This window comes from Sapajus apella, unplaced genomic scaffold (assembly GCF_009761245.1).
Source record: "Sapajus apella isolate SASKATOON/1434 unplaced genomic scaffold, GSC_monkey_1.0 scaffold155, whole genome shotgun sequence".
NCBI lineage: Eukaryota > Metazoa > Chordata > Mammalia > Primates > Cebidae > Sapajus > Sapajus apella.
The window spans coordinates 569,018-588,550 of record NW_022437095.1 but is presented as its reverse complement, the minus strand read 5'-3'; the positions used below and the strand labels follow the sequence as shown (position 1 = coordinate 588,550).

The window sequence follows — 19,533 nt, the reverse complement described above, 5'->3', positions numbered from 1 at the left end:
GCATACAGAGCATGTGTGGACACCCCAGGAGTGTGTGCTGGTGTTGGTAGGGACTGACATGTGAGCATGTGCAGAATGTATGCATGGGGGTGTGTGCTTGTGTTGTTTTGTAAGCGGACATGGCCTGGTGCGTCGGGCTGGCCTGCTCGCGTGCTGAGTACATCAGTGGCCCTTGGGTTGGGGTCTCCATCTCCCCGGACCACACTCAAATGTCTTGAGGTTTCAGATTTTTCTTTTCCAGATACTTGGGCCTCCTCAGCACCAAATACCAGAACCAGCCAACTGCAAACTACAGGAACGTTCACATGCGTATTCAGTGGGAAAAACAAAAATAACTGGAATAATTTTCCATCATGACCACATGGTTAAGCCATTAGATAATCCAGCCAACAAACTGAGTCACTTTAAAATTCAAACCAATTAAAATGGTTTTGAGAGTTGCAGAGTTTTACTGCTGAACCTTGAAATAATTGAAGCTTGCTTACACACCAGGTTTGGCAATAACTTTCAGTCAAAAGGAGCAACTTTCTAAATGCAGCCTACATGAGAAGCTCCTCCTGACACAGGAAGAGACGGTGGCCCTTGTCTGTTCTCCTGTGTTCAGATACTTGGTCATTTTTTTGTATCCTGATCATCACTTCTGTTTTTCCACTTCGAACTAAAGGGAGTTTAGTTTTGTTTTGGAGAAACTGTGGTTAGTGGTTTCTTTTCATGGTTTGCTTAATCTCTTAAACCTGTTGCTTAAATTTACCCAGATGGACTTTAGTGTGAAGGTGCCATAACCCGGGGCTTCTCCCTGCCCCCCCCCCGCCAGGAGGCGCCTAGGAATGGGTGCCGGGGATCCAGCCCCTGTCCTCCGGGCGTTGTTTTGAGGTGGATGTAGGTTTGGCTCAGAGAAGAAAATGGGCCTCCTGTTTAGGTGCCTCTGACTGCTTGCTTGTGAAATGTTTAATGATAAGGAAACTTCCAGGCTATTTACACGTTGATAGTTGTAGCTTGAAGTATCACTGCAGTTGTGAGAACAAGAAACACTCCCATAAAGTAGACAGGAAGAAAAAGCGCCATACAGTTTAACGAAGCACAAATAAAATGGTGTTACAAGAATGTACAGTGGGAAGGGCTCTCAGTCCACCCGATGGGCTGTGGCCTCCTCCTGTAAATACGTTCAAGCACATGTGGCCCTGATGGGAATCACTGCTGTGAATTGGGATCCAGAATGTTCTTGGGGGCTGACAGCTGGGCTGTGCCAGCAGCTGTGTCTGATTGGGCGCCATGCGGGTGGTGTGCTCCGTGGGTGGGCGGGGCCGGAGGGGTGGAGATCCGTGCGCTCGCCACGTGCAGCTGTTATTCTGGCGATGCCGCTGGGTGTGGCTTAGGTTGTCCACCTGGTCAGGGTGGACAGGGACCCATCCGCGGGCAGGTGGCCCCTCCCCACAGGAGCTGCCGTTTTTATCCAGGGCCCTCTGGCGCTGCAGAGCCCGAGCTGCCGATCCCTGGGCCCATGGGGAGGCACCGGAGGTCCCTGCTGGGCCATGGAAGGTCCCCGGGCAGGTGGTCGGTCACCCACTGCTTGTGGAGTGGTCCATGGCCCGTGAGCTTAGTCCCGGGGTCTGTGTGGGCGAGGGTAACCAGGTTCACAGCGGCGGGCACTGCCCCTTGCACAGGTGACACTTGTTAAAGTGGAATCGTATTAGCTCGCACGGGAGCTCGTGAGGAGCCGGGAGGGTGGGTGGGCTTGGCGCCTGCGTGGAGCCTAGGATCCCGAGGTTCTGCGTCTTCCTGTTGAGGGGCCGTCAGGGCCCCCGTGGGCCCTGGAGACGGTGGGTGCCACGGACCGAGGGATGCGGAAGCCCCTCGAGGCTGGGGAAGGCGAGGAGATGGTCGGTTCCCTGGAGCCAGCCCTGCCGACACCTGGACGTCGTGGGACCTGTTTGGGACTGCAGCTTCCAGAAATGTGAGAAAATTAGTGTTGTTCAGGGCCCTAAGTTTGGGGTGAGTTCTTACAGGAGAAATAGAAAACTAGCACAGGAAGGTGTACATATGGAAATGTGATTTGTCCAGGAGTTCACAGTGGAGCTGGGGACGGCCCCAGAGTTCCGGGGACTGTGGTTTACCGAAGGAAAGGGGGCTTACCATGCCTTTCCTCAGGTAACTGAAGGTAGAGCTTGGGAAGGAAGGGTGTGCCTGCCACACAGCCCAGGAGGCAGTGACTAGAATTCTGATTTTATCTCATCTTACAGGAACTAGGCCACAGTCAGAATATGGTGAAGGCTGGAAAAAGCTTCCTGTGGCCTGAGTTGGAAAAAGGAATTGGAATTACTTTTGATGTTTTCTACACAGACCTGTCCTTTCAGGTTTTTAGTTCTGGAAAAGGAGTAGCCAAGCACACCTTGGTGAGGGGACACTGTTTCCGGCGGTGGTGCAGCTTCCGCCCGGACGTGGTCATGTGGCTGAGCACTGCGGGAGGGCCCTGGTCTGCATGGGCTTGTGTGGACCGTGGTTGTTTTTGGGAAGCCATGGGGTGTTGTCCGGAGTGCTTATTGTGACCTGGCAGAGGCTCTGTTCCCAAATAATGAATTATTCCACGATTTCGGAGCCTGTGGCTGAGTGATAGTCTTTTAACTTTGCGGTGTAAAAGCAAGCAAAGTATGTCATGGGGGTCTAAAAATCATTATTTAGTCACGACTATAAATTTATACATGGCTTTGGGGTGGAGTGAAAGCCACCGTCACCTGGCGTGGACGCTGCGTGGTATTTTTAGCATGGTGGGCGCCTGCGCTGGAGCCTTGAGCCCCGTCTGTGGTGCGAGCAGCAGCTGTGCATTTGAGAAATGTGGGCAGGTCAGCTCACTCCTCCAGGGGCCTGCGGGTGCCCGGGTGAGGGGCCTGGGAGGAGGCCACGTCAGTGGGAACGAGCTTGGTTTTGTCTCAGCAGATGTGTCTGCCTCTGCAGGCCAGCAAGCCTGCTAGAACCCAGTTTTCCTTTGGTCGGCTAATGCCAGAAAAAAAACCAACCCTGTTTCTTAAAGAGATTGTCATAATTTATATTAATGAACCATTTGACGATACATAAGAAAATGCTCCCTGGTAAAGGCATGAGGGCTTACAGCTTGGCAGATGTGTAACTCACATGTTATAATTGAATCAAACTGTTGAAGACATTTGTTTCACTTAAGAGTTTTAGCATTTAGTGCACAAACCAAATGTCAATAGCATTTTGAAGAGTATTTTGGAATTTTAAAGATGCAATTGTGACTTGGTAAAAGCCCCATAAAACTGCATACCTCAACCATACCTCTGCTTTCTGTTAAAACTGCTCTCTATAACCCCATGTGAATAATTAAGGACTGTGATTTCCACCCTACCCAGGCAATGTGTAAACATGCTAATCTCGACTTTTGTGAACCACTTAAATAACAACCAGAATGTCAAAAAGACCCCTGGCCCTCGGAATGTCCGGAGCCCCTCACCCTATCTTCGCCCAGGAATCCACTGGAATGTCTGGAACCCCCACCCCCGCCCCTCACCCTCACTCCCAAGGTGATTTTTATAGGTATAAAGGCTCTTGACACCCTCCTTTCGGGGCCACGGGTTGGAGAGACGCGAGTCCTCCGTGGCCGCTGGCAATAAAGACCGTGCAATTTGGCATACTTTTACCTTGGTGTTGACTTTCTATGCTCGGGCCAGTACAACACAATCACAGAGTGGGACAGTACTGGGTCCTGGGATGCTGGTGACCTCAAGCTCTTGGAGTTCACAAGCAAGCGGGATTCCTAAATTATCAAACCTGCACTGCTGGAAGTCAAAGTGGATTTCTGTAGGCGAGGCATTAGTGCAATAAGGAACAGATGAGTGCCCTTGGAGGGTGGTTTCTGAGCCTCCTTCAGAACCGCAAGTGGGAAGGTGCCCCAAAGGGAGGGGCGGTTACCCCCTTGTGCGCTGGATGCCATGGTATGGCTGTGCGTGGTCTGTCTCCACAGCCACCCTGGGAAGTGGGTTCAGTTACCATCCCCATCTCACATTTGAGAAACTGAGGGGCTCACATCACTGCTAGAGGGGGAACTGATGTCTCAGGCAGGACGTTAACCCTAGAACCCAGCTTTTCCTGCCTGGCTATTTGCAGTCCTCCAAGCTTGCGGGGAGCCATGGGTGGGGAGAAGCATGTGTGGCAGTCCAGGGCAGAGGTCCTGTGCTTCAGAGGGCGGCTGAGAAACAAAGCAGAGAGGGAGCAGGAAATAAGCCAGGCTGGAGGCACGGCGGCAGCGCCCAGGAGGTCTCCGCTGGCTCTGGATGTGGGGGGCACCTCTGGGCCTGTGAGCCGGTTCTATGCTCCCAGCTTGCCCAGCCTTGGCTGTCAGCCATGTGCTGCATGTTTGAGGTGAAATCTCGGTTCCTGCGTGGTGTGGGCATCTTTTCTCCCTGGCTTTGCCTCTCCTTAAATCACGGAGTGTCAGTAGGGGTGGTTAGTGGTCCATGGAATTTGCCCTCCACCTCCCCATCCTTGTCCTGTCTCTCTCTGGCCCAATACCTGAATCTGTGTCTTTTCAGAGCCAGCGAATGAGTGAAGGCCATCTTGTTGATGGCCGCGGCTCTCAACCTTTTTTATTCATAAGGATTGTGTTAAATGCCAATTCCTAGGCACTCATCCTCTCTACAGCTGGCCTGGATACTTTGAGGAAGGTACAGAGGGTTGCTGGGCTGTTCCTATGGCGAAGCATTACTGCCAAAAAGGGAATTTGCATTTGCAGAATGTCCTGTGGTCCATGCAGCACTCTGGTCTCTGCGCACATGTGGCATTAAACCTGGCACACCTCTGGTGCTGCGATGGTGAGGAAGCCCCGGCTGGGTGAGGGGGCTGGTGCCATGCTGGTGAGGAAGCCCTGGCTGGACAGCTGGGCAAGGGGGTTGCTGGGGCTCAGACTTGCTTCCTGGGCCGGAGGTGGGGGGCAGCTGTGTACTTACTCTGTTTGGTGGGCCCACCAATGGGATGCCTCACTGTGCACTTGGGAGAAGGTGCAGAGACAGGCTTGGGAAATTCGGACCATGAATTTGAAAATTCCTACTGGAAAGTAAATCTTTTATGAACAAAGCAAATTAATTTGCATTTGGCTGAAGACAATCATTGCTTGAATAATTGGTTTACAAAATTGGTCCCATGAACAATAAACACAGACTAAAGTTTTCATTCATGCTAGTTTATAATGTAAATAGGAGCTATTACCACAACCTAAATTAGCTTTAAGTTTTGTATCAGATGGCAGTCCAGATTGCAAGTGGCTGCTTGATAACCTAATTGATAAAATTGAGGAATTTGTTACATGGAACCTAGAGTGAAGAGAACAGAGTTGCTTTGGTTTCTCAAAAGCATGTGACTTGGGGGTGACCTGGGGTGGGGAGAAGGGGCTGGAGTCATTACACTCCAGGAGGAGATCAGCCCCAGCCTTTCTCAGCCGTCTTTAGGATAAAACAAAAGGGTGCTAAATGTGGAGAAATTCAGCACTCAGTTTCTTCGTCCATGCCCCAGTCTCATGTGGTCGTAACCGATTAACTGTGATCGCTGCATGCCCGAAGCTCCCTGCAGGCAGGACGGAATGGGGCTACAGGGAGACAGCCGGTGACTTCTGGCGTCTGGGCAGTGCTTCGTTTCCTAAGCCCTTTTGGGTGAAATGACAGTCGCAGTGTCTGTTATTCAGAGGTGTGTAATCTCATGCATGAGACGCAGATTTTAAACACCAAAGCCAGGAAGCTTGGTGGGAGTGGCTCTCTTCCAAGCAGGTTTCTCTGCTGCCACGGACAAGGCGTGGATGTGTCTGTCTTCTGTCTGTAGAATCCCCTGGTGACGTGCTTTAGGAGTAGAAGTTTCCAGAAGAACGGGCTAAGCAAACTCTGTGTGTTGTGTGTGTTTTAAGCTGCGTCTCTTCTGGCATCCCAAGTAAATGTTTTGTAAAATTTGTGAATTTGATGGGACCTGCGCCTGAGTTGAAGTCTGTGTCTTGAGCCCTCTTCTGTCACTGAGGTGAGTGACTGTAAATGACAGATTCCTCAGTGGTGAAAGTTTGAATTTAGCGTCCCCAAGGAAGCCAAACCTCATAGTTGCCCGTGTCTCCATGTAAACACTGCAGCCCTATGAGGATGGCTGCAGGTTCCCAGGCCCTCCTTGCAGAAGTGGTGCTTGGTGATTAAATAACATAAACCATTTTCTATCTTCGGTCTAATCACAGTACAAGTGATTCTCCTAAAAGAAGGAAACAGATCTGGTTTCTTCCCCTGATTGTTGGAAGCAACAGCTGGCCTGGGGACCACACAGTCCTTGGCGCTTTCACGGGGAAGCCTGTGTCTGTTCCGCTGAGGAGTGTTGTGTGTTGTAGGAATCATGAGAATTGCCTCCTTAATTCTTCCTTCTTCGTGAGGCCTCAGGACAGCTCTGCCTGTTTTGCAAAGGGTGAGCGGCTGGTGATCTCTAGCTGGCGTGGGACCAGTGCTTGGGTGCGTCATCGCATCTGGACACCAGTCCAGGTGGGTGTCATTGTCTCTTGCCTCTTGGCAGAGGCAGCCACGATGCCATGGAGGTCACACTTGTGTCAGGGTTATGTAACCCAGTTCTTCCCATGCGTGCCACTCCTGCTGCTGGAATGCCCTTCCTTACAGTGACTTGTTGAATTAGTGTGGAGAACCGCAGGGAGGCTCTGGGCCTCTCCTTCCCACACTTACTCTCTGGAGCCGTGATGCCCGTGGGACCCCATAGCCAGGGGCTCCTTTAAATTTAATTACAGTAAAGATTTGATTACATAGGTAAACACATTTGAAAAGAACTTTACAAATTAAATTCCAGACTCAGCCCTTTGGCCCCAGTGGCCACGTTTCAGGCTCAGCAGCCACAGGTGACTGTCGTCTTTCTGTGTTGGCAGAGCAAATTGGGACGTTTCCAGTTCTGCAGGCAGATCTCTTGTGTGGCTCTGCCTGTGGTGAGGGCACCTTGGCCAGAGGGCCTCGTGGGGATCCCTTAGGCCTCTGGCTGCGGGCTGGCTCAGTGGTTCCTGTGCCCCAGGTCCTCTGCAGGCCCAGGTGGATCCCACCACAGAACTGGCACTGCTAGTCTTGGGCACTGTGTGCAGATAGCAGAGGGACACGTTCAGGCCCACTTGCAGGAGCTGGGGTGTCTGTGTGGCCGCCTCAGCCAGGCTCACATCTGCGTTTCCAGGGGAAATGCATGCACACTGTGCACCGGGGGAAAACTGCAGGCTTCTCTCTTGATGGTGAATTGAGATTGTGAAGTGTGACTCGACTTGGGCTTCTAGCCAGCGTGGAACCTAATGATACCTTTAGGTGGAACCTGACATTTCTCCATGTGTGCATGGCAAAGAGAATGCAGTGTTGTCAGCTTGAATCCAGATGTGTGCCTGTTTTGAGGCTGAAGGTTATGGGAGCAGTTGCCGGATTGCTCTCCTGGCCCTTGGTGACTGCCAGGGTGCCGTGGAGGACTTTAAATGCCGGTATTGGTTTAGGATAACCCTTGTTTTCTGGTCCTGTATATGGGCATCCCTGAATATCCCAGGCTGGAGGAAGGCAGGGCAGACAGGAGGTCAACAGTCAGGAGGTCAGATGCCATCAGATGGCCAAGATCAGGAGGCTGGCAGGGGACCAAAGCCAGGGTGTGTGGAAACGCCATGTTTCCTGGGGCGTGGGGAGGACCTGTTGAACTCCATTCCTGGGCAACAGTTCTTCCATAAGAGTCCATTGTCAGGAATCTGGGCCATTGTAATTCAGTAGCAAATTCTGCAATTGCTCCAATTACCTGCTGTTAAGTCCCCATCCCAATTAGCATGAATTAGAAACAGTGGTAATTATTAAAAGATATAAGGAATCACAGATATCCAGGGTGGAGACTAATGCAGTTGTTTGCCCGGTCAAGCCTTGCCAAAAAAATAAAACCAGTGGAACCAATTTTAGGTGCCTTGGGTTCCCTCCAAATTGGATTCCTAAGTGGGCTTGTATCCTGCAGCTGCTGCAGTTCCTCCCGGGCCTGGCAGGCACATTCCAGACATTCACATCTCAACTCAGATGCCAGGGCGTGCTTCTTATTTATAGAAAATAGCACTGCGTTGTGATCTGTTTGAGCTGACATTTTCTAGGTGTGGAAGTGGAGGCTGAGGACTTGTGAGTGACTGTCTGAGCCTCCTCTCGTTGACTTGGAGGGAGCAGGTGCACATCTGTTCTTCAGAAGTTCTTAAGGGATGAAATTAGAAATCTTGAATTTTTTAAATTCACGTTATGAATTTTATTCAGAGATTTCCTCTGAAATGAGTGACTCTGTGGACGAGGCAGTCGGCCTGCGGCTCTCCTTGAAACTGCCCTAAACCTCGGGCCACATTGTCCTGTGGCCTCTTCCTGGGTGTGGGGTGCTCTGCTTTAGGCAAAACCATGGGAAAGGATGGGCTGTATGCATCAGTACTGCAGCCAGCTCAACGTACACACCCACTGGGAGCAGGGCTGGATAACTTAAAATTTTAAATACATTTAACACTAACCCAGCAAGACAGCTCGTGCTTTCTGTAACCAAGCTGCTTGGCTTGTGGGAACCTGACCACTTCTTGACTTTGCAGAAGAGAATACTTGGTTCCATGAAGTGTCAATATTTGTTTTATTTCTTTGTTCAAAGTGAACACGTGTGTAAATTAGGACCTTTTTGTGTAGGTTGGGCCACAGGGCGCTCTTGGCAGTCAGGAGTAACTGGCTGTGAGAGATACTGCCTGAGGTGAGCCGTGGCTGGGCACTTGGGACCTGATGCCATCTCCAGCCTTTCAAGGGTGGGGAGTAATGTAAGGTGCAGACGGGAGAGGGCATCTGTTTTTTTTTTTGAAATCAAAATGCAAAGAAAATTTGCCTTGAGGTCTTACTCCATACTTGTTTTTCTTCTGAGGTTTTAAAATTTTCTTAACTGCACTTTTTCTCCTCCCATCCTTGGAGAACTTCTTTCCATCTTCATATCTTCTTTAAAGATTGAAATTTAAAAATATGCTTTCTTATTATGTATCTTTTAACTGATATATTTGACATTTGTGAAGAATTAACTGGGTAGATTGGTTTATTTTTATTGTTTTTTCCACTGTTGCCCAGGCTGGAGCACTATGGTGCAATCTTCACTCACTGCAACCTCGACCTCCCGGGTTCAAACAGTTCTCCTGCTCAGCCTCCTGAGTAGCTGGGATTACGAGTGCCCGCCACCATGCGCGGCTCATTTTTGTGTTAGTAGAGACAGGGTTTCACCATGCTGACCAGGCTGGTCTCGAACTCCTGATATCAGGTGACACGCTTGCCTCGGCCTCCCAAAGTGCTGGGATTACAGGCATGAGCCACCACACCTGGCCTGGGTTATTCTTGATTGTAATGTAATGGATTCCTTAAAAGAAAAAAAGGCAAAAAAGCAGCTGTCTGAAAAGTCCTGAAGTTAAAGAGCTCACTCGAACAGGGATTTGGACACCATTTGAATGGCCCAGCACAAACCGTAATTACGTGGGCCACTGGGCCTGTTAGATCCTAGGGTATTTGAAGTCGTGGGAATATTTGCATTTCTGCCTCGGGATATTGTATTAGTACGAATCCAGCTAGTGTTTGACTGCCAGGCTCAGATCTAGGAGAAGAGCCCTTGCTCTCATGGCACTTCTTTGTGTGTGTGTGTGTGTGTGTGTGTGTGTGTGTGTGTGATAAAAATGGAAAGCATAAGATGTTTTTTCAATGAACTGGGAAGATGGGAAAAAAGCTTAAGATATTTAATTGTTCAGAGGAAGTGAAGTGAAAGGAATGCTCAGCTTTTCTGCTGCTAAAGAGAGGCCCCTGGTGGGAGGCTGTTTTAGAAGTGGAGGTTCTGAGCAAGGTGGTAAGAGACAAATATGCCCCATCTGGTTTACCAGAGATGGGGAAGTTAGTATCCTCAAAACAGCCCTAGTGTTCTGGCAAAGGCTTTGGAAAACCAGCTGGGGTGTTAGGCCTTGATGACTGCTGGGTAGAAGAAAGACATTGCTGGTCCTGGGACCTGCATGAATCCATTGTTCCACTGCTGTAAAGAACTACCTGAGGCTGGGTAATTTATAAGGAAAATAGGTTGAATCGGCATATGGTTCTGTGGGCTCTACTGGCTTCTACTTCTGGGGAAACTTACAATCAGGGTGGAAGGTGAAAGGGAGGCAGGCACGTCTTCATGTGGCGGGAAGGAGAGGGAGTGAGTGAAGGGGAAGGTGCCATGCACTTTGAAACAACCAGATCTCATGAGATCTTGATTATGAATAGCACTTGGGGAATTGTGCTAAACCATTTGAAACCACCCTCATGATTCAATCACCTCCCACGAGGTCCCACCTCCAACACTGGGGATTACAGTTCAGCATGAGATTTGGGTGGGGACACATAGCCAAACCATGTCAGGCTCCCCGTTCTTCTCACCTGCAGGTGCTTTGCAAGCAGTTATGCCATTGGTTTATTTTTATGTTTTTGTTGATGCATAATGTACGTATTTTCTTTTGTTTTTTTTTTTTGAGACGGAGTTTCGCTCTTGTTACCCAGGCTGGAGTGCAATGGCGCGATCTCGGCTCACCGCAACCTCCGCCTCCTGGGTTCAGGCAATTCTCCTGCCTCAGCCTCCTGAGTAGCTGGGATTACAGGCACGCACCACCATGCCCAGCTGATTTTTTGTAGTTTTAGTAGAGACGGGGTTTCACCGTGTTGACCAGGATGGTCTCGATCTCTTGACCTCGTGATCAACCTGCCTCGGCCTCCCAAAGTGCTGGGATTACAGGCGTGAGCCACCGCGCCAGGCCTAATGTACGTATTTTCAGGGTACATGTGGTATCTTGATACATTCCTATATTGATCAAATCTGGGTAATTGGGATGTCTTTCACTTTAAACATTTTCTTTTCTTTGTGCTGGTAACGTTCAAATTATTCCCTCCTAGCTATTTTGAAATACACAGTGGATGACCCACTGTCATCCCCCTTGCTGATTGATTGAATAGTAGGCCTTGTCCTCCTGTTAGGCTGTGTGTGTTTGTGCCCGTTACTAATCTCTCCCGTTCCTCACCGCACCCTCTGGGCTCTGCTGACCACCAGCTACTCTCAGCCTCAGTGAGATCTGTACTCTCAACTCCTGTTTATGAGTGACAGCATGTGGGGTTTCTTTCTGTGCTTGGCTTGTTTAACGTAATATCTTCCAGCTCCTTCCATGCTGCTGCAGATGACGGGGCTCTATGCTGTGATTCTGGTTCTTGGCTGTGGGTGACAGGGCTCTATGCTGTGTGGTGGGGAGCTGCTCCTTTGTATGTGTAGGCCATGTTCCCTTCATGCCCTGTTGATGGGCACTGGGTTGATTCTGGATCCTGGCTGCTGTGGACACTGTTGTGGTGAATCTGGGAGTAGTCACTGGCTTTATATTCGGGGGATGTGAGCCACTTTGATGTTACAGCAAGCAGCCTATCCCCAAAGCCTGCAGTGGAATATGGCATTCCTCTGTGCCTGTGACTTCTACTGGGATGCACTGCTGGGAAGGGGCTTTGAGTGAGCACTTGGGTTTCTGTCTTTAATTGGTTCCTGCCTGCACTGACCAAGCAGGGGTCCGTCCAGGTGACCCTGATAGTGCCTCACATAAGACCCAAAGATGCAGTTAGGTTTTTTTTGTTTTGTTCTTTTCAAAAACTGCTTTTGACCTGGTTAAGCTATAGCATTATCATTTAGTGTTTTTGATATTGGAAAGGTGATGCATTTTATTTTCTAAGAAGGAAAGAAACACAAATTATCCTGTTAAATACTCCAACCAAAGATTAAATCATGTGAAGGAAAAAGAGGAACTATTCTGGGGGAAAATTACCCCTTCATGTCAAAGATAAAGGAGATGACTACATTATTTTTTATCGGGTTAATTATGAAATGTTAAGTGGTTTTGAGAAGACAAAGTGTGGATGCTGTAAGACTTGAGGGACTGATTTTGATTTAATATTCAGAAAGTCAGCCCTGATAGAATGTGGCCAATATCTAAAGCTTGCTCCAGTATTGCTTGACAGATTGTAAGTGAATGTAAAGATCTATTTGGTCCTTTTTTTTCTCTCAGTGATATTTTGCAAAAGAAAAGCTTCTGATAGCCAGGGAACACCTTCAACCAGTTTCTTTCTAATTTTCATCACCAGAAAAAAATTGTCCTGTTAATTCCAGAGTTTACCTTTGGAAAGTTCCTGTGAGGAGAGCAGAGGTAAGTGTTTGAACAGTGACTTGAATTTAGGTGAGGATTGTTCAGTATTTTGTAGTCATGTTTGTCTTGGTGGTTTTAGCAATTTTATATTAAATTTATAACAGCAAGTCATAAAAAATGTCTTACCTTTTGCTTTTGTGATACTCCCTTTTGTTTATATGACTATAATGGTAAAGAATGACAAATATGCTTACGTTATAGGGTTTTTCCTGTGTGGATATTAGAATTTTTAGGGGAACAAATTAATCATTCTTTAATAGACGTTGTGCTTTGTGTTGGTGTCCTTGGTATACTAGTTGTATCACAAATGAGAACCACTTATTTTTATACAAGATCTTTTATATGCTGACTTGTGTTGTGTAAAATCCTTTATCCACTAAGAAGACTAAGCAGTGGGTTGGAGGAGAGGTTTATCCCCCATTAGGGCTATTCTGAAGGCCCAGAAATTAATGTAAGTACAAATGTTTTTGAAATGATGTGTGTGTGTGTGTGTGTGTGTGTGTGTGTGTGTGTGTGTGTGTGTGTGTGTTCCTTTTAGGTCATGGGAAGGAGGTAAAGCAAAGATCAGATGAGATTTGCTGAGGAACGTGTGCACATATTCTAGTGGAGACATCACACGACTTAACGACACCTGGAACTCGGGTTTTGGTTTGTTTGGGTGTCTGTAGCGGCAAGCCTCAGCGGCCTCTGGGACCCACCCTGAGGGGCTGTGCTGAGTGTTAGTACAGAATCCTGTGTCTTAGCGAATGGCGCAAATGGCCTTGTGGCCCTTTGTTTGTTTTAACTTTGGCTTTGTTTGAACCAGTAGAATGTTAAGAAGCTAATTTAGGTTTTTTCCCCTGACCCGTTTTGAGGATTGTAAATTGTAATTCTTGTGTAAAAAGAGGTTTCCCCCATCTCTGAAGATGGGAGCTATAATACGGATGGTCCCTGGCTTACAATGGTTACACTTACGATTTTTCAACCTTATGGTATGAACTAGTCACACTCCGTGCGTTGCTTGGCCTGTGATGGGCTGCCCCTGGGTGAACCCATTGTAAACTGAAAATGTTTTATGTCACACGCACTTTCTATTTAGGATATTTTCCACTTACAGTGGGTTTATTGGAACAGTTTAGCCCTGTGGTAAGTCAGGGAGCATATGTGCTCATACAAGTAGAGACAATCTCATAGATATCATATGGAATATAACGTCTCTGATACAGAGAGATACAATGAAAAAAATCTTCAAGTGGGACTTGGAAGCCTTGGAGGGACTCACTTGGGTGGCTCCTGGAATACAGACGTGAGCACCACTGGCTTCTGGATGTGATGTCTGTGCCTTCTCCTTAGCCCAGTGGGTTATCAGCTGCTCTCGAGGGCACTGAGGTCCAGCAACTCAGCTGAGGACTGCTGCTGTGTTTAGGTGTTGTGTTTGAGCTGCCTTAAAAGAGGCAGGTCGGTTGTCACTGTGGTGTCTTCAGGACGTTAGGCCTTCTGAACAAACAGGAGGAAGACTTTTTAGAGCTTTGGAAATCTCAGCAGACTTAAGAGTCATCCTCTTTGGCAGGAGAGCCTCACCGGAGGTGAGCAGGGTGCCGTGTGGGCCTGTGCCGGGCCTGTGTGTGTACGGACGTTGTGAGGGCCACAGGACACAGATCCGTCTTGGTTCTTAACTGGTGTCGATGGCCATGCAGCAGTTCTGACACGTGTGTATGCAGGGATTTGGGTTTGGGGTGTGCGTCCTGGTCGCTGGCAAGGCCCCTATTCAGACCTCAGCCTGAGTCACCATGACAGGCCTCTAGCTTCTCATGCCACCCGGAAGCCGTGGCATTGGTCAGTGACTCCCACCAGATGTCAGATACGCATGTGTATCTTTCCTGGTCTCCAGGTGGGTCTTGCTTTGAGGTTATAGAAACATTCTTTAAAAGGGGTTTTGGATTTTTTGTTTGTGAGGAGGCAGCAGGGAGTGCTTGAGCAGTGAGATTCCCTTCCTAATAATAAGAATGCAGATCACAGCAGGTAATTATGGCAGAGGGGTGAGTGACCACGAGATCCCTTTCTCAACCAATGAGAATTCAGATCACAGCAGGCGATTACGGCAGGGGGTGAGTGGCCGCACCCTGAACTCTGTGGCTGTGATTGGTGTCTTGCTGCCTCTCAAAGAGAGCATGCTGGGGCCTCAGTGGTCCTCTGTGGGCTGAGTGGAGCCATGAGCTGGGTGCTGTTGGGCCATGGCTGGCACCCTCAGCCCAGGATTTATGCAGGACTCGTTCTGAAGAACACTTAGAATCAAGGCAGTGCAAGGAGAACGGGTTTGTGGGTTTCTATATCTTTGGTCAGTGTTTTTGGTGCTTCCTGGTCTCACATGCTGCTCAGGCTCTGAGGGGTCTTACCAGGAAGACTTTCACAGTCGGACCCCAGTGTGGAGTGGGGCTGCAGTGGGTCTCGCAGGAGCTGGAAGTAGGGGTGAACGTGTTGCAAGTGGGCCCTTTTGGATGGGCCCAGCAGGATGCGTCTGTGGAAATGGTGCTGCGGCCAGCAGGGCCTGAAAGGCTGCAGCGGGCTCTGTTTCTTTCCCCTGAGAGTCTCTGCCCGGTCGTCTTTGGTTTCTTTCAGCTTGGAGGATGTTTCCCCCTTCCTTGGGCTTACCTAGCCTTCTGAGCTTCCTTGTTTAGTGTGATAGAAACCCCTGAGAAGACATTTTTATTGCATAACTATGTTATCCTGGTGGCTGGATAAACGACCTGCAAATGTGGGTGATTGAGTAGTTCCAAGGGTGATCAGTATCCAAGACAGAGGTGAAAATGAAATGTCAAGGCAGGTGCCACAGACTCTGTTCTCTGCTCCACACTGGGGCTCCGTTCGGTGACAGTCTTCACACTCAGTCCACAGTGGGGATGATGAAGTCTCACAGATTCTGCTTCAGCTGAGAGCTTCCTCCAGCACAGTCTTGTGTGAATAGCAGTTTATTTGTTTGCTGTGAAGGGCGGGCATCAGTTTATCTTATTTGTAGTGATGCTTAGGATGGTTTTTCTCTAAGGAATTTAGACTTTATTAGCTTTGTCAAGGGAACCCTGAGTGATAAATTGAATGTTTCAGGAAATTCTGGAACCTGTAGTGAATCTGGAATCTGCTATGAAATTGAGGTTTGGATTCTCATGATTTTCTAATGCTACCCCGAAACCCAGTAGTTGAGATAGTCATAGAGCTTCAGTTGTGGTGCCCCAATTCCGCATTTTAAAAGGAACATGTCACTATCCTCTAAGACGTTCTGAGCTCTGAGTGCTGCTGGCAGAGTGACCAGCTCTGAGCAGAGGGGAGCCAGGGCTGCACTCATGGCATCGTTGCAGCTGGGAGCTGACCCCGGACCTCAGGCATGCATGCTGACCATTTTCTGTAAACCCCAAGGGTGCAGGGATCTCCTTGGCTCTTTAGTCTTCTGCAGCTTTTGATGTGTCTATACTTTATAGATTTTTCAGATGTGGAAGGCCTTTTCCCACACCCTTGGGCTGCGTTTTGTCAGCGGGTGGTGTGTGGGGAACGCTGCACTCATATTCTGATGGAGAATGCCCCAGTGCCAGGCTGTGGTCAGAGTGGAAATTGCTGTTTTTCCTTCCCCCTAGTCTGGTCTAGCTGCTCCCTGCTTGGCCAGAAGAAAATCATGCTTCTCTGAGTCATAGGCAAACTCCCTAATTTAAACATTTGTCTATTTTCTTTAGTTTATGTGGGACAATAGATTGAGAAATGTCTTTTGGGGGGGGGAATTAATTTCTTTAATTAGATTTTTTTTGATAAAAGCTGTAATCAAGAGGTCAGTTAAATATTAATGTTGAAAGCTCCTGATATTTGATATTTGATCTTAAACTTGGGCCTGCACGCTCGCTCTCGTGATGCTAGGCTCAGCTATGAACTACAGCAGGCACACAGTACATACTCTTTGGTTTTTTTTTTTTTTTTTTCTAATGGATGTTTATAACAGCTTTATTGCTAAGAGCCTAAACTTTGAAACAACTCAAATGTTCATCAACAGGAGAATGGATAAATAAGCTGATATATTTATACAATAGAAAACTACTTAGCCAAAGAAAGGAATAAACCACAGATACATATAAAAATATGGATCAATCTTAATAACATTGTGTTGTACAAAATGAAAATCTAGACAAAAAGAATATGTTCTATTGAATTCCTTTTATGTGAAGTCCAGGAACGGGCAAAAGAAATCTATGATGATAAAACTACACTAAAATCTAACATTGGATAACAATTAAACAAAATGTGATAAATCTACATTATAGAATATATTTAAGCCATTAAAATTGTATGTTTAAAGATTATATAACAAGCAGAGGACATATTTATACTCTAATATTTTACATTCCTATAAGTATGTATGCTCCCAACACAAAGAAATGATAAATGTTTAAGTTCACGGATATTCCAGTTACTCTGATTTGATCATGACACTCACATTGTATACATGTGTCAAAATATCACGGGTACCCCAGAAAGACATGCAATCGTTATGTATCGATTTTTTAGATTAAAAAGTACATACAAAAAAGTACTAGAAGGAAATAAACTGTAGTGATAAATTGTTCTTGTGTTGGTTTTGCAGGATTATTTCTGTTTCTTTTCAGCTTGGTCATTTAATTTTTTTTTTAAATTGTACTTTAGGCTCTGGGGTACATGTGCAGATCATGCAGGATTGTTGCAGAGGTACATACGTGGCAGTGTGGTTTGCTGCCTTCCTGTCCCCGTCACCTATATCTGCCATTTCTCCCCATGTTATCCCTCCCCAACCTCTCCACCCCCGATGTCCCTCCCTTAGCCCCTGGCAGCAGACCCCAGTGTGTGACGCTCCCCTCGCTGTGTCCATGTGTTCTCACTCTTCAACACCCACCTATGAGTGAGAACATGCGATGTTTGATTTTCTGTTCTTGTGTCAGTTTGCTGAGAATGATGGTTTCCAGATTCATCCATGTCCCTACAAAGGACACAAACTCATCATTTTTTATGGCTGCACATAGTATTCCATGGTGTATATGTGCCACATTTTCCTTGTCCAGTCTATCATTGATGGGCATTTGGGTTAGTTCCAGGTCTTTGCTATTTTAAACAGTGCCGCAATGAACATGCGTGTGCATGTGTCTTTCTAACAGAACGATTTATAATCCTTTGAATATATACCCAGTAATGGGATTGCTGGGTCAAATGGAATTTCTGTTTTTAGATCGTTGAGGAATCGTCACACTGTTTTCCACAATGGTTGAACTAATTTACACTCCCACCAACAGTGTAAAAGTGTTCCTCTTTCTCCACATCCTCTCCAGCATCTGTTGTCTCCAGATTTTTTAATGATTGATGTTCTAACTGGCATGAGATGGCATCTCAATATGGTTTTCATTTGCATTTCTCTAATGACCAGTGATGAACATTTTTTAATATGTTTGTTGGCTTCATATATGTCTTCTTTTGAAAAGTGTTCGTATCCTTCACCCACTTTTGAATGGGTTTGTTTTTTTCTTGTAAATCTGTTTTAGTTCTTTATAGATTCTGGATATTAGCCCTTTGTCAGATGGGTAGATTGCAAAAATTTTTTCCCATTCTGTTGGTTGCCAGTTCACGCTAATGATTGTTTCTTTTGCTGTACAGAAACTCTGGAGTTTAATTAGATCCCATTTGTCTATTTTGGCTTTTGTTGCCAGTGCTTTTGCTGTTTTGGTCATGAAGTCCTTGCCTATGCCCATCTCCTGAATGGTTTTGCCTAGGCTTTCTTCTAGGGTTTTTATGGTGTTAGGTCTTATGTTTAAGTCTTTAATCCATCTGGAGTTAATTTTAGTGTAAGGTGTCAGGAAGAAATCCAGTTTCTGTTTTCTGCACATGGCTAGCCAGTTTCCCCAACACCATTTATTAAACAGGGAATCCTTTCACCATTGCTTTTGTCAGGTTTGTCAAAGATCAGATGGTTGTAGATGTGTGGCGTTGCTTGCAAGGCCTCTGTTCTGTTCCATTGGTCCATACCTCTGTTTTGGTCCCAGTACCATGCTATTTTGATTACTGTAGCCTTGTAGTGTAGTTTGAAGTCAGATAGCGTGATGCCTCCAGCTTTGTTCTTTTTGCTTAGGATTGTCTTGGCTATGTGGGCTCTCTTTTTGTTCCATATGAGCTTTAAGGTAGTTTTTTTCCAGTTCTGTGAAGAGGGTCATTGGTAGCTTGATGGGGATAGCATTGAATCTATAAATTACTTTGGGCAGTATGGCCATTTTCACGATATTGATTCTTCCTAACCATGAACATGGAATGTTTCTCCATATGTTTGTGTCCTCTCTTATTTCCTTGAGCAGTGGTTTGTGGTTCTTTTTGAAGAGTTCCTTTACATCCTTTGTTAATTGTATTTCTAGGTATTTTATTCTCTTGGTAGCAATTGTGAATGGGAGATCGCTCTTGATTTGGCTCTCTGTTAGTCTGTTATTGGTGTATAGGAATGCTTGTGATTTCTGCACATTAATTTTGTATCCTGAGACTTTGCTGAAGTTGCTTATCAGTTTCAGGAGATTTTGGGCTGAGACGATGGGGTCTTCTAAACATACAATCATGTTTGCAAATAAAGACAATTTGACTTCCTCCTTTCCTAATTGAATACCCTTTATTTCTTTTTCTTGCCTGATTGCTCTGGTTAGAACTTCCAGTACTATATTGAATAGGAGTGGTGAGACAGGGCATCCTTGTCTAGTGCCACATTTCAAAGGGAATGCTTCCAGTTTTTGCACATTCAGTATGATATCAGCTGTGGGTTTGTCATAAATAGCTTTTATTATTTTGAGATACATTCTGTCGATACCTAGTTTATTGAGGGTTTTTAGCATAAAGGGCTATTGCATTTTGTCAAAGGCCTTCTCTGCATGTATTGAGATAATCATGTGGTTTTTGTCTTTGGTTCTGTTTACGTGGTGGATTACGTTTATAGACTTGCGTATGTTGAACCAGCATTGCATCCCCGGGATGAAGCCTACTTGATTGTGATGGCTTTCTGTTTCTTTTTAAAAGTGTTATTGCTTGGCCTCTCTGACTCAAATGTTGAGTTACGTTGATTTCATTCAGAATGTGTTCATCCCTTCCATCTAGGGTCCGGTTGTCTTGTATATTTAGGGTCCTAAAGTATTGTATTTTTAATAGTCAAGTACAGGTTACATGGTTGAGCAAATGACCTGTTCATTAGGAGAAAAACAGTGCTAATTTTTACATCATTATAATGGACTTGTTAAATGCTTATGTTAGTATAATGAAATTTTCCTTACATGGCAAAAGGGGCT

The 19,533-nt window shown here is 46.6% G+C and overlaps 1 long non-coding RNA gene across 1 annotated transcript in view; it reads left to right on the top strand.

The window, feature by feature from the left end:
• Window positions 1-3,077, top strand: part of LOC116541739 — an 8,382-nt gene extending 5,305 nt beyond the window's left edge. The window contains exon 2 of the long non-coding RNA XR_004264921.1: window positions 1-3,077. This exon is cut by the window's left edge and continues 4,942 nt beyond it. This is a non-coding gene — a long non-coding RNA (uncharacterized LOC116541739).
• Window positions 3,078-19,533: the final 16,456 nt, after the last annotated feature.